This window comes from Pseudochaenichthys georgianus, chromosome 18 (genome assembly GCF_902827115.2).
Source record: "Pseudochaenichthys georgianus chromosome 18, fPseGeo1.2, whole genome shotgun sequence".
Lineage (NCBI taxonomy): Eukaryota > Metazoa > Chordata > Actinopteri > Perciformes > Channichthyidae > Pseudochaenichthys > Pseudochaenichthys georgianus.
In genome coordinates, this window is record NC_047520.1 from 4,795,107 (window position 1) to 4,810,101 (window position 14,995).

The window sequence follows — 14,995 nt, forward strand, 5'->3', positions numbered from 1 at the left end:
GACACCCGCGGTTGTTTAGTTAAAGAGTGAAGCAGAATTAAGTGTTGAACAGTGTCGTGTAAAGTACAAATGCTCCGTCAGCTACATAAAAGTAAGAACACCTGTCGTCTGTGAAACCTCCTCCTGACTGCAGAACGTCTCTCATTATATGTGTTAATGTTTTTTAACGGACGTTGTCTGATTATATAATCATATGCGCGGGCCGCTTGTTGATCTCCAGACTAACAGCAGCATGAGAATAACCTGCCCAAAGTGCCGATGCTCCATGGCGGAGGCTCCGGTAGAAATTGCTGGGATTTGCGTTTTTACCCCCTTAATGTCTGACCAATGGTTGAACAGCATTTCCGAGCACATGACTTGTGTTTAAAGTTTATAGTCCGTTTGAGTTTTGCCCGTGTGAATGCAAACTGAACCTTCTGAGAAATGAAAGAATGTAACAAACTGTGGTTTATTAGGTGTGAACGCACCCATACTTGTATGTTTTGAATGTTAACACATTATGATATTGGTTAAAATCCTAGTTGATCATTATGTATTTAGTTTAACGCGTGTCATTGTCTTACAAGTCATTTGTCCCAGCAATCATTTTCTAATTGTGTGTTTGATATTTAACTGGGAAAGGCACGTTATTGCCATGTGTGTTGCTTCTGTCATTAGGATGAATACGGTTTGAATTCCTGATACAGATGTGAACCCAATGCGTCGCTCTCCCGTAAGCCCTCCTTTTATTGTTAAACACTTTGTCTTCTACACTTCACTCCTTTCCCTTGTCAAAAATGTTATTTTTACTCAGACCTCCATAGCTGTCATACTTCAAACACTTCCCTTCCGTCTCTTTTTTTATACTTTTCTTTCTGTCCTTCAAGCTCCACTTGCCGCTGTGCCACCACCACACTGTTGGTGTTACTCTTGTGGACGAGTGCGTCAGTGATACAGGGGAGAGAGAGAGTGAGGACATGGACAGAGAGATTTGGGCAGATTATGTAATGTGGTGTCAAAGTGTGTGTGTGTGTGTGTGTGTGTGTGTGTGTGTGTGTGTGTGTGTGTGTGTGTGTGTGTGTGTGTGTGTGTGTGTGTGTGTGTGTGTGTGTGTGTGTGTGTGTGTGTGTGTGCGTCTGCTTAACACTGCCCTTATTGCACTTTATGATCCACGCAGCAAATGGCCCGTGCATAATATAATCTCCACCAGAGCATGGTCGAGTTGGTGGAGAGGGGCTTGTCACTCAGGCCTTGCCAATAATGTGTGTGTGTGTGTGTGTGTGTGTGTGTGTGTGTGTGTGTGTGTGTGTGTGTGTGTGGTGTGTGTGTGTGTGTGTGTGTGTGTGTGTGTGTGTGTGTGTGTGTGTGTGTGTGTGTGTGTGTGTGTGTGTGTGTGTGTGTGTGTGTGTGTGTGTGTGTGTGTGTGTGTGTGTGTGTGTGTGTGTGTCCCATGTCTAGAAGCACGCATGAGTGCTGATGTGCTGATTTGTGTGGGAGTGTTTTCTGTGCTCTTGCAGCGTGTGAGCACAATGTGTGTGTGTGTGTGTGTGTGTGTGTGTGTGTGTGTGTGTGTGTGTGTGTGTGTGTGTGTGTGTGTGTGTGTGTGTGTGTGTGTGTGTGTGTGTGTGTGTGTGTGTGTGTGCACACGTGCAAAAGGAACCCATCGGGTCAACAGTCAATCCGGGGTCCCGTGTGCAGAGCCAGACAGGGAACAAAACTAATGTTCAGTGACTGCGAGTGTGTACAGTATGTGTCTGGTAGGAGGAAGAGAGAGAGGGTGAGGCTGGGGAGGGAGGGAGGGAGGGAGAGTTTGGAGAGAGGAAATTCAAATGACAGCCAAGGAGCAAGAGGTAGAGACGGAACAAGTCGGAAAGAAAACAATGTCTGAACAATTTTTCATCTCAAAACCGCAATATTAGGACGGGTGTCAAATGTAATTTTGAGTGCCCTAACAAACTGTAGGAGGTGAAAGTTTCGTGTTGAATTTGTCACCAATAATAGGACTTCTCAGAGCAGTTCTTTCAGTCACAAAAGCACAGATGTTGCCAATGACACTAACGAAATGTCCCTGTTAAATGATATGATAGCGAGTCAGCATGCTCAACTGAAACTAAAGCAGCTAGAAGTAAGTCCTCCATCCGAAGTATTATTAAAAACAATTGCTTGAATACTCCTAAAATGTGTGCTTTTCTTCCCGTGACATATACAAAGTCTACTTTGAGAAATACGGCAAAGCTAATGTACGCAGCTGCAGCTAATATTCAAACAGAAAAGACTTGTTAATATTGTTACTTTATGCTGGTGTCACTAATATTTACATTCAACTTAAACATCGGTATAATGTGGCAACAGAATGTCTTTCTTAAATTGGTTTAGGTGGTCTCCTCGTGTCAATTTCTGACAGCTAGCTAGCCGTTATCGAGGTAGTTCTTCAGCGTAAAAACAGGGTTGCCAACTCTCACGCATCTGGCGTGTGACACACGCTTTCACCCTCAATCTCACGCTCTCACGCTGCCCAAACTATTCTCACGCTAAAAACAAGAATACCGAAGACTAGAAACGGTTTTGAAAACGTTTGTCAGGTAGTGATCGTCTTCTCAATAGAACATCTTTGATAATGTCTTCTGGCCAATCAGAATCAAGATAACGACGTGGTGTTGTTGCAGGAAGTCCCGACGGAGAATACTTTTGCTGTAGTACATCTCTATATACATCGATACAACCTTACGTGTTGATAGAAATCAACACGTAATGAAATAAGACCCCACGGTTTGATGATTGATGTGTGGGCTGTCTTTCATGTTGACACAAGGAACAATGGGGGCTATCCACCCTTATCCACAATGTAAAGTAACTCACAGCCTCTTCCCTCTTCTCTCTGTGAGGAGCAGCAGGTTCAGCTTTCAGAACAAAGTAACACAAAACTAAAATGGCATTCATATGTTTAAATATGTCGTGTAGTAATAGATGTATTTATTTTTCTTCTCAAGAGAGGACCAGAATGTGTATTTTATGTTAGTATTTTATGGGGGAGAATCCCCTCAGACCCCCTGCAGGGGTTGGGCTTTCAGCATGTCAACTCCTTCACCTGTGGAGAAATGGCAGGATTGGCTCCAGGTCGCCCTTTTTATTTACTACAAGACAAATGTGCCTTTTTATTTCATTCAGTTCAATTTGGATTGAGACGGGGAAATAATCTAAACCTCACGCGTGGCGTTTCACTGTCAAGGGGGGCGTGTATGTAATCACATTGCAAATACTGACTTCACCCCACCACTGCATGGGTTAGCCCTACCATAGATTACCCAACACAAATACTCTCTGGCAACTGCCGACCCGTATTGCGCATGCGCAGATCTAAGATCCAGTAGAAATGATAAAAAAGTAAAAGTCTGCTGCTTATTGTTCTACTAGGCCAAAATAGAGTGTGTTAATTAATATGTTTGTCAGTTTGGAGTAAGTCTGTAGATTTGTTTGTGTGTGTGTGTTTCATGTAGGCTATAGGCCTCTCACGATCATTAATTTTGTTGGACACATTTTCCAGGAAATTATTGCGATAAACAACAATATTGTCGGCACCGTTGTATGACCATTTTAGACCCCTGACATAATGATAATATATAATAATAATTGAAGTACATCCTTTCAAACTGCTAGTCACGTCCTCGTGGAAATGGGAATGTATCGAGTTCATTTTTATTTATCGTACGATAAGTCAATGAATTGCTTATCGCGACAGGCACACAATAAAACAGTGGAAACAAACATGTGTTTGACTTTCATTAGTGAATGAAACGTTGTGCCCTTTATAGTCTGTGTCCAATTTTGTGTATTTGTATATATTGTATATATATCCTATATCCTGTATATATATGCTAAGGTCTCGCTGCTGACACGATAGCAGTCATTTAGTGCGCATATGTGTAATTAAACCCATGATATCAAAATCTCACTCCAGCCAGGTACCTAAAGTTGGCAACCCTGGTAAAAATACTGACGGCTTGTAGCTGCAGAATCTAAACTTAAAAGCGCAGTGTCTCCCCAGTGTTTTGGGTTCACACCATCACTTAATTAAGCTGAAATTGGATTTGGGGCTGTGAAGCTGCTCTTCCTGTCCGTCGGTGACGCTAATACGTTAGCTTAAGCTGCTAAAACGTACTGTAGTAGCATTGGCTGTCTTCAGTCCAAACAGATCAGACATGATTTACCGCAGCAGTGTGTCTTTGTTGTTCATCATCAATAAGGATGACACCACCGTCCTAAATGTCAACAAATAGTCTTTGTGAGTGAAGGACCTTGACTTAATATTTGCTAACGGCCGTGGTGTTCCTTTGTGGGTTACCTGAGAGCTATTTAGTTACCTTAGTGAGTTTCCCGCAGTGGGTCTGATGACAGCCAGCGCGTTGCCTCAGCCACATTAGTCCATGCTGTTAGAAGTGGTCAAGCGACTGCAGTCTGCGTTAAAGTGTCTAAACGATGGTGCAGCTTCATAGTTGCTCTGCATAGCTACTGATCTGTTACCTTAGTGGAACAAAAATATGCTACTCAATGTTTTTCCTTTAAATACTCTATTTGAGGGAGAGCATTATACTGCAGCACTGCAGTCATGCCGAGACATCAAGGCACCAGACTACAAACAAGAAAACAAGCAGCAAGGGTGCAACAAAGAGAGGCAGCGAGAACAGGGGGTAGCAACACAAGTAAATGGGTGAGGTAGGAGAGAGAGACTGCAGAGATATGAGTGAGTGTGTCTGCAGCAAGAGGGGGAAACACTGCAGAGAGAAAGAGAGAGGCTGTGTGTTGGGCATTAGCACTCATCACACAGGGAGAAGTGCAGCAGCCTTTGGTGAAGGAGGCTTTGAAACAGGCTTTTCCTCAGAAACACATCCACAGATAAAGAGAGGGAGGATTTGGCCTTGACAGACCTCAAGAGGAAAAACTAAAATCCTAGGTGGTGGTAAAATGGAGAGGAAGTATGAAGAAGACAAACACGAATGACGCATTACACATCGTCCGCTTTAAGGGTACAAAGACTGGACTTTTTTAATTAAAATAAGCTTTCCATTTCTTTTGTTTTTTGGCAGCAGCTTACAAACGCTCTCAAGCTTATTTGAGGAGGAACTGGGATAAGAATTCAAATGGTTGAATCCAGCATTTGCTGCTCGGAATTGAGCAACTTTTTTTTCTTTTAATGTGTGAGAGGTTTCAATTTCATTCAGACTAAGGATGTATCGGTGTGAGTGAATGGCAAACACCATTATGTTTAACTGACAGTTAATGGCTTGATAAGGTTAGTTCATTTGTATGGCACATTTTAAGAGGCCATTCAAAGTGCTTCACATTCAACACAGATAACATTGGCTATGAGTGATGTACTGTTGCGTCCATTTTGCCCAAACCAGCAATAAGTCACCACGTTTTGGCACTTATTCCAGAAACCACCATGTTTTCGTTTGAATTGAGCATTTTGCAGCATATCTGTGGGGGAAATCCAATTTTGTGCCAAATCCAAAATGTATAGATTAAGCTTTCACGTTTAGTTTCTTACGGATCTAAAATCTCTCTTTCCGCCTCCATTATCATCTTCTTCACCTATATCTCCTCTGTCTTTACCGTCCATCCATACACCTTCTCTTAAGGGCTTAGTCACTCAGTTCACTACCCTTTTAAAAATCCTGCTTAAAACAAACAAGTGACTGCGGGGAGGGTCGTCCCTCTGTGAGGTGTGTGCTTGCTGAGAAATCCTGCTTTTAAATAGCGTGTCAGAAACATTCCCCCCCCCCCCCCGACTGCCATTATGTTTGAAAGGCACTTAACCCCCTTTTGCTCCAGTGAAGCTGCTGTGTGATAGACAGAAGATTAATGTTTCTGTGCAGCGCCGCTTCCCGTAAGAAAGTAACCGTATTAATGTGAAGTACAGAAACCTTATTTGTAACTCAGCACTTTTCTCCTCGACAAGACAGGTCTGCTGCTAATGGTGTCAATACATGGCTTTCTGATGTGGCTGAAACGAGGTTAAAAACTGACCCCTGACCCTAAAATCCTCATGTAATGATCCTAATATCATCCATCCATCCTTTGTCCTAGGCTTTATTGTCCTTTCCACTTCCATCCTGCTAATCCCAAGTGACAAGGTAGCTTTAACCCCCCCTTGAGATATGTCGTTACCCCCCCCCCCTTTCCCTCCTCCCTCTGATTTTAGTAAGGGATTCCCCTCTTTTACATGCGGTAGTTAGCGCTGTGATTCATGAGCGGCGAGCCTCGGAGGAAGGCTGAGAGAACGAGAGGCAGGGGAGGGAGGGAGGGTGAGGATGGGAGACAGAGACAGATTGCAGCATTTAACAGTCTGCCCTGGGGAGCTGCTGAAGGTGATAGAGAGAGAGAAAGACACACATGGAGGCAAGATAGAGGGAAAGAGATATGTATTGTAGCAAGAGAGGGCGATAAAAAAAGAAAACGCTCGAACACTGGCTCGTGAGAAAGATTGGAACATACACGGTCTATTCAGAAAACACTCGGCTGGCATAAATGGAGGCTAGATGGAGGTACGGGCGCACATGCTCGTACTGTACACACGTATACAGAGGCTAGAAGCACACACACCCCCCTTTCTTTTTCTCACACAATGCGATGCACTTCATTTACAACACACAGTTTTCCTTCGGGGGATACACCTCTCCGAGCTGTTTTCCTCACACTTCCGTCACATCCCTTTATCTTTTCCGAGCTGCAACCTTTTTCTCCACCCTCCGCTGATCTCAGAGCCGAGTCTTCGTGGAAAGAACGTAATGCATATTACATGAGTTATATAAGGTCCTCGAGAGCTGCTTGCAATTGTCAGAGATCATCAAAATCACGACCTCGCCCACTCGTCCCGTGCGGTGTGGAATCCAAACTTTATGGTAGGGCTGCTCGATTATGGCAAAAATCATATTCTCGATTATTTGGGTCAATAATTGATATCACGATTATTAAAAACGATTATCCATTTACTTTGAAAACATCCATTTATTGAATTTTTTTTTTTAACATTATGTTTTTATCAATTGATTACCTTGAACTTTAATTATAATTCAACAGAAAAAAAAAAAAATCAATAGTCGTTTTATTTCAATTATGTTGTTTTCATAATCGTTGCAAACCAAAATCGTAATTGCGATTAAAATACGATGAATTGAGCAGCCCTACTTTATAGTGGAGGAATGTCGGTTTTTGAAGGGAGATTTGGGGTCATCATTTTGGGAATTGTGCATATCTTTCATGCCAATGCAGCATGAGATACAATTGAATCATGATGGTTGGTCCATCTGCTGTACGGCTGCAGCAAACACTATTTCTGTCAGAAATGGCACAAAGTCCCAGTTTTCCAGAGCCTTAGTTGTGACATGTTCCAACTGTTTAGTAAGGGCCAACCAATGGAACCGAAACCCAACGATGTTCAATTAATACTTCTACTCATTATTGAAGGTGAAGGTCTCTGTTTATTCTTTACTGCCTGTGACATTTGAATCTGATTTTGGTAGATTTACCCGAACAAGCAGCGGCTTTTTATCTCGTTAGTCTGAATTTCATTTCATTAATTTGGTTTTTCCAAAGTGGCGGTAAGTGCATTTAACCAATGTCGGAGCAAGACCTCTTTCAAACTAACAACTAGTGTGTTTAGTGCTTCAGAACAACAGCGTCATATCTTTTTTTGTTTTATTAAAAAATGACGTTACAAGCGGCAATGTCAAGTCAGTAAGCTAACTATATTCCACTTAACAGTACCATGGCTTCCGTCGTCAATGGGGATCGCTCAGCACTTGTTAAAAAAAGGGAACGAAATAGGCATTTATAGTCTTAAGTCCCAGTAATTACGTGCTCCAGTCAGTTAGCACTATTGCAGTTGACGGCGCGTTGCAAAGTAGTGTCGGTGTTCATATGTCAGCTAGAAAAGCGCACCCTAAGGCCAGAAGCTAAGATGCTAATATCTCCAACAACGATGTTATCCTCGTTATAAAAGTGGAGAAATATGTCAGTGTTTCATTTCAGTTAACGTGTTCTTCCAAAGTAAAGAAATCAAATTGCACCAGCCAGATGAGTAATTGCTTCAACATTACTTTAGCAAATCATAATTACGTTTTTAATTGCTAAAAGAAAAGTCTCTCTGATGAGCATAGTATCGTCTCTAAAGCAACATCAATGGGACCATTAAGAGATTATGAGAAAACAATATTTCCATCTTTACATAACGTTGAAATTAAGCCATTGTCTTGGGAAACTTGCCTCCAAGATAAATGGAGCTAACTAGCCCAGCGGGGCCCAATCATAACGTGTCAAAATGAGGTGGCGGCGTACAGGATTCATTATCGTTCGGGTCCGGAGGGAGGATGCATTATTCGGAGGAGGCGACTGGTTCTTGTCAGGAAAAAGGGAAACAGGTTTTAGCTAGGGATTTCTTTTCCTACAACTACCCATCCTTTGTATCCCGGCCTCTTTCTTCCTCTTCTCTTACATAACCAATCTATTCCGGGGGCTTTTTTTTATCCACCATATCGTTTCCAGGAGTGCTTACTTTTTGAAGCCTGGGCGGACTCGTGCTCGTTTCATCTCCTCTCTGGTCCTCTTCTCCACTCTACCCTTCAATGTATACACCCACCCCTCGCCGTCCTCCCCCGCCTCCTGTGAGGACTCCCGGCTGACGCTCTGTGTTCGACCGGGTAACCAGATGTGCGTCGGTGCTGAGTGTGTGCTTCTGTACCGGCTGAACATCTGCTCAGAGCTGATCTTGCTGTACATTAAGTGGACCAAGCTGTTAAGCTCTCTGCAGGGTCCATGTTGGCCAGGAGTCTTGTTTGCTCAAAATGCTGCTTTTACAGCTTAACGCAGGACTCTCATGGGCTGTGGTTCCAATGCACTGTTGGCTCTAATGTGATTAGAATAAGCGCTCTCTAAAATCCAGTCCCACAAACAGAACAAAGCCGTAATGATGCCCAGATTATGTTCTCATTGTATTATTGAATGTGCTTCTGGCTCTAAAGCTTGTCAACCTCCATCTACAAAGCTTAACCTGCTTTACATTCATTCTGTTTGTTAAGTCCATCTCGCTGTACCATCCACGTACCATGACCAACATCATGGAACGCTTTGTTCGATCTCAGTTCATATGATATCTTTCAAAATGTACTTGTATTAATGATCACCCATCTCGATACAAGAGATTGTTAGGGAAACTAAACGACTCGGATAGTCTTAGGGCCAGATTGTAGTTTGAAATACTTGGTTAAGTTTAGGCAACCAAACGACTTGGTAAGGTTTATGTAAAGATTGTGGTTTGGGTTAAAATAATTGTGGAAGTAGTTGAATACAGAAGTTGCGTAACAAATACCCCAATCTTGACTTCTGGTTTTACACAAGACACACGTACTGTCTTCTGTGTGAACGTCCTGTTCTTTAGCACAAACCTATCCACCTCAAACTGCTCGTTTAGTGGACTTTACTTTAATTACTCTTTTCCCGTACGAACTCTGAACGAGAACATCCCGCATGTCAGGTTAAACGAAATAATGTCTTGGTGCATTTATCCTCATCACACGTCCATGTGTTTCATTTATATTTTTAAAAGCGGAGCCCTTTCCTCCATCCGTTATATTCTGCAGCCCCGGCTTCTGTTCTCGAGCCATAACCATCTCCTCGTGCTCAAACACTGTACCTGCAGACTAAAAATAGCACAATGCCAGTTGATGGCTTTATATAAGACAGTGGGTGTGGGTCCGCGTGGTGAGAGCGATGCAGATCTGACTCCTGGGGGTAGAAGAGGATAATGTGCTGTTTGAGAGGGGCTTCTATAGAAAAGAGAATACTTTAAGAGCATTGAGAGCCGGCACGCAATGTATACAAACTACAGCATATATGTTTTTGTTAGTACCTCTTTTGAAACATTGCAGTGTTCATAGGAAAGCAACGTATTCCATTTATGTTTCACAGCAAATCCTCTGGGGAACCCGAATGTCTCTAAAACATGTTGGGTGCCAATCAATCAAGGCGATATGTCATCGGATACACTTTGACTGCTGGTGGTGCTAGATGACACATTCAAAGGCTCACCAAAGTCAAGAGGGTTCATCCTCTGGGGATCATGAACATTAGTACCATTTAATACCTACCAACCAACATTGCTATAGTGGATACACACGTCCAAATGATCGTGCAGTATTTGGGCTGGTTTGTGAGACAGACATCTCAATGGGCTTCACAAGCATATTTTTGTAGACGAAGCCATTTATAGATCTGTCAGAAAGAAGTGTAGGTCCTTGATCCTTGTGAACAGAGAATAACTTAGTATGTCTGCCTATTTTCTTATTTCCAAAGACTCTAAACATCGATGTGTTTGTTCAGACGAATCAGAGCTGCTGGTTAGTGAAGAAAACCCATTGGTGGCTTTGACAACTTCAAAGTAATTTTCAAATTGATATTCAAAGCACGCATCCCAGGCGTCAAACACTCGTCTATTCAGGTTTCGGTGTCTGATATCAGATGCACACTCGCAGCTTCACCCCACTTGGGAAAAGGAAGCAGGTGATTGGGTAGAAGACCAAAGGAGGGGATGGAAAAACTGGTGTACGAAAGGCAGGTGCAACAACCTAGGGACTGACGGCACATACTTCCTTTTAATAGAAACACACCTCCTCTCCTGGTCCCTATTCTCAGCTTTTGCTTGTCTACGCTCAACCCTCAACGGCGTCTTCTTAAAAACACACAAACAGTACATTTCTTAAGCCATACACACACTGGGCTTAGTGCTGCACTTGCTGTAAAAGGGGGGGGGGGCAGTAGAAAGCTCAGCAGAAATGTATTTATAGACAGAAATAAAAGGATTATACCTCCATGAAGGAAAAGGGGGAAAGCCAGTGGTTTCCAAACATGCCAGATGCGGTACAATCTCACCGCAAAGGAGAGGAAGGAGGATGCAGAGGAGGGAGACAGTGGGAGACGGGAATGACAGATGGAGAGAGACAGATTGACAAAGGGAAAACGGGGATTGGCGTTCTCTCAGTTTTACTTCACTAGCGCCACTGGCCTCGAAGCCACATCAGACCCCGGTAATTATCCCCTGCCAGCTTGCTAGCAATAGGGTGGCTTTTTGTGAGGGCTAAGCCTGCTAAGTGATAATTACCAGCATAATGAGAAAGCTACCTTTCTCTCACTTTGCATGTGTGCGTGTGTGTGCGTGTGCGTGTGTGTGTGTGTGTGTGTGTGAGACCTGCGTTGGATTACTGGCCTTATTTTAAAAGTCACAAACTTCTTGTTTTTCTTCGAGAGCGAGCGCGGATATAAAGGAAAATCCACCAAACAGCTGTCAAAAGTGGAACCGCTGCCAAAACGTACATGACATAACATCCCCAAAGTCATTTCATTCACATCCCGACAAATTATAAAAAAGCCTTCTCCCCCCGTTTCCTCCCCCCTCCTCTTTTTGACTTCTTCTGCGCTTCACACTGTGCAGATGTTGGCTCCCGGATGTGCGCATGCAAGTGTGAATACCCCGCAGAGTCCTCTCTCGCTGTTGCTAAGGAGAATAGAATCAAGGCTTTAGAGGGAAAAAAAGTGTGTGTGTGTGTGTGTGTGTGTGTGTGTGTGTGTGTGTGTGTGTGTGTGTGTGTGTGTGTGTGTGTGTGTGTGTGTGTGTGTGTGTGTGTGTGTGTGTGTGTGTGTGTGTGTGTGTGTGTGTGTGTGTGTGTGTGTGTGTGTGTGTGTGTGTGTGTGTGTGTGTGTGTGTGTGTGTGTGTGTGTAGGGGGGTTGAATAGAAGCTGGTGAAAAGAAAGAGGAGGAAACGAGGCAGTGGGTGACAAGATTTCAGCTGGAGGAGACGGCTCTGTCAAAGCAGGGGGAAGGTGCCGGGCGATAGCGCATCGCCATTACTTCAATGAGGGAGGCGGCATGACACACACCCTCGTCCTCTTCCGCAAATGAAAACGAGAGGAAGTGCACATTAAGATTATCTACTTTGTATAGCAGTTATTAAATGTTATCATGGATTGTTAAACACTTACAAATATTAGTTTGCTCGTGGACATTGTGTCTTCGTAAAAGTGTTCTTTGTGATCAGGGGGGGGGGGGGGGGGGGGTTTAACACTGGAATGAAAAAAGGCTTTTGGCTCTCTCTGTATCCATTGGTGCGGCATGGATGCAGCCGCATGAGGCCAAGGGTTCAACATGTTTCCAAAGAGCGCGAGGACCGCGGTGACGGCCAGAGATTACAGGCGGGGTCGGATGTGCTCTGTGAGTTCAGCAGATGAGCAGCGCTGCTTCAGATGCCATGAAACATTTCACATGAGAAGGAAAGGATGATGTGGTTAGTCTTGCTTATATAATGGCTGCTGCTTTTTTACGTGAAGCGAGCAGAACATGAGAAGAAGTCGGTTTTAGCAATCGACTCGTATAGTATTTCTTTTTTTCCGTTATGTCTCAGAGCAATTTACGATTATATTCATGAGCTATCAGTCCGCGGATTGGTCTAGAAAATGCCCAAAAATGATTGATTTTTCTGTGTCCTTAACAACAGACCAAAAACAGGCAATTGTATCCATTTCACAGATTAATATAAACAAATCAAATGTCATTTAAAATCACTAGTAATTCGAATAAATGAATACTAAAAACACAAAACCCCCTAATAATGATTCACTATCATATAAAAAAAAAAAAAAAAAAAAAAAAAAAAAATCCTAAAATATGACGAGGATTTTTGCAACATTAATTTATGTTGATGATCAAAACCGAGGCTCATTCATTTTTTTACCACCAACCACTGGTGCTCAAATGAACACGGCGGAATGTTTTCAAGTTACATTTTGAAGGGCTTGCTATAGGGGAAATCATGCAGCAAAAACGAATGCAGCACTATTGTACAAATATGATCAGACCCCCCACTAGTAAAGACGCTTCTTCTGTATGGCTGTGCAGACGGACAGAAAGCTATACGTGACATTTCAACATCTGGCTCACCTGAGCACAGGCCTCCAAGACGCATGATGTCTAGGTAAATCTGTGAGCTGCAGAAGTGACCGGCACATGTTCCGTCATCTATCATTCTGTTTACATTTCCAAATCTCCCTTGTGCAGCAGTGGCATCATCTGCTACGTATCAAGCGACACTGACGCTTCCCATCTGCCCTCGAGGGCTGGAAAGCGAGGAAGCAGCACAACCCAAAGTCCCAGCGGAGCGATGCTCTACTTCTGTGACACAGACGTGAAAATGATCGATCCTCTGGGACCGCCGTGACGTTATTTGTATTGATGTGGGATTGATCAATTGAGAGGCCATTGCTGCACCTCCCGACAAGAGGAGCTGTTATGTAACACAGGAAAGAGCACCTTAATATTCCTTTGTTTTCCATTAGGGAGCCTCCTCCGGGGTCAGCATTCAGGTTAAACCTGGATTAAGAGGACATCCCAGGAGTAGTAATCACTGCCTCACAGACAACACTACACGAGTCCTGTAAGCCAGACTTAAGCCCTGTTTCAACACATTAAGACAGTGACACACATATTACTGTGAAGCATCCCAAACAGAAGTAAAGACTGCAAAAGTACACACATCAGCATTATCAACGGTGAGTTAGGCGTCCATAAATACCGCTATACAGTAGCCTTCTTTATTAATACATGACTACATGTCCCCATTAGCACTGCAGCATCGAGCCCCACATCCATCAGAGAGGGAAACAAATCTACTTTATTATGCAAAGGCAGAATTGATGCGTGCAGCTAGTTTGGGACGGATCCATGCGGCGCTTCTGCTGGAAATCAAGTACTTTGCATGATGTATGTAAAGTAAGCTTCCGTGTGTAAAGTAAGCATCCTTGTGATGCCAACACACCGTAAAGCATCCCTTCATACTGCATTGGGCTCGATCTTCCACAAAAGGAGAAAGGACACATACTTGTAACAAAATAAAGATTCCTCCTTTGTGGACCTTTTTAAAACCCCTGCAAGGCCCCCACACAGGTCCCCGGACCCTACTTTGGGGAAGCCCTCCCGCTCCAGATGTGCATGGTGCCCAGTGGCGATAGAGCTGGTGTCACTGCTCGTCTCGTCGGACCAAAGCCAAGCACGGAGAGAGAGAGCGCTGCGCTAAAACATTTTGTTCTTAACCGCACCTTGGGTTGCGGCTTTTTTTTCTTTTTCTGTTGTTGTTAGGGGTGGTTATTGCGCAGAAAGGAACTTAACGTTGCGCGCGAGTGAATGCCCCCGGGTTATTACGGTACAGGTGCGTGGTGTTGATTAATGTGGTGAAAGCCAGAGTAACTCACTTGTAACCGATTGTTAAAAACTCGGGGTTTTTTTACGCACTCACCTCGCTCATCTTGGACTGTGGGTTGTGCAGCAGTGGACTTCAGTGGGGTCTCGTCCGTGGGGTCTTGTCTCAGTGTTCTTGTAGCCGGCTTCAGGCGCGATGTGGAGCCGTCTCAGAGCTGCGGTGTGTCGAGGAAGAGATGGGAACTGTGTGTGAAGTGATGCTCAGTTCTCCGGTACAGATGATGGAAGGAAGCTTCAGTGCGCGTTATGGCACAGTCTCTCTCTCTCTCCCTCTCTCTCCCCCCCCCCCCCTCTCTCTCTCTCTCTCTCTCTCTCTCTGTCTCGCCCACTCAGTCTCAACCATTCACCAGGGAGCAGACTATTGCCCTAGTACAGGGATGTAGGCTAATAGCTATGAGAAGGCTAACCCTGGAGCATTTTACTCTGCCTCTCACTGAACCGCGTTAATTGATTGATGTGTGTTATATTTAATAATGTGCTTAATAATATATTCAGTCTATACACTCACAGACAAATGCAGTTTGATAAATGAAAAGGTATGTTGACCACTTTGTTTAATGTGGATTTGTGCATATAAACAGAACTGATGTTTTCTCATGGTTTAATCTTCTCCATCCCAGTTTTGTAAAGCCAGGCAAGAATAGTGCATGACTTCCTTTTAACTAATTTCAAAATAAGGCCATTTCTTAGACGATGAAAGCAAACATGTTATGA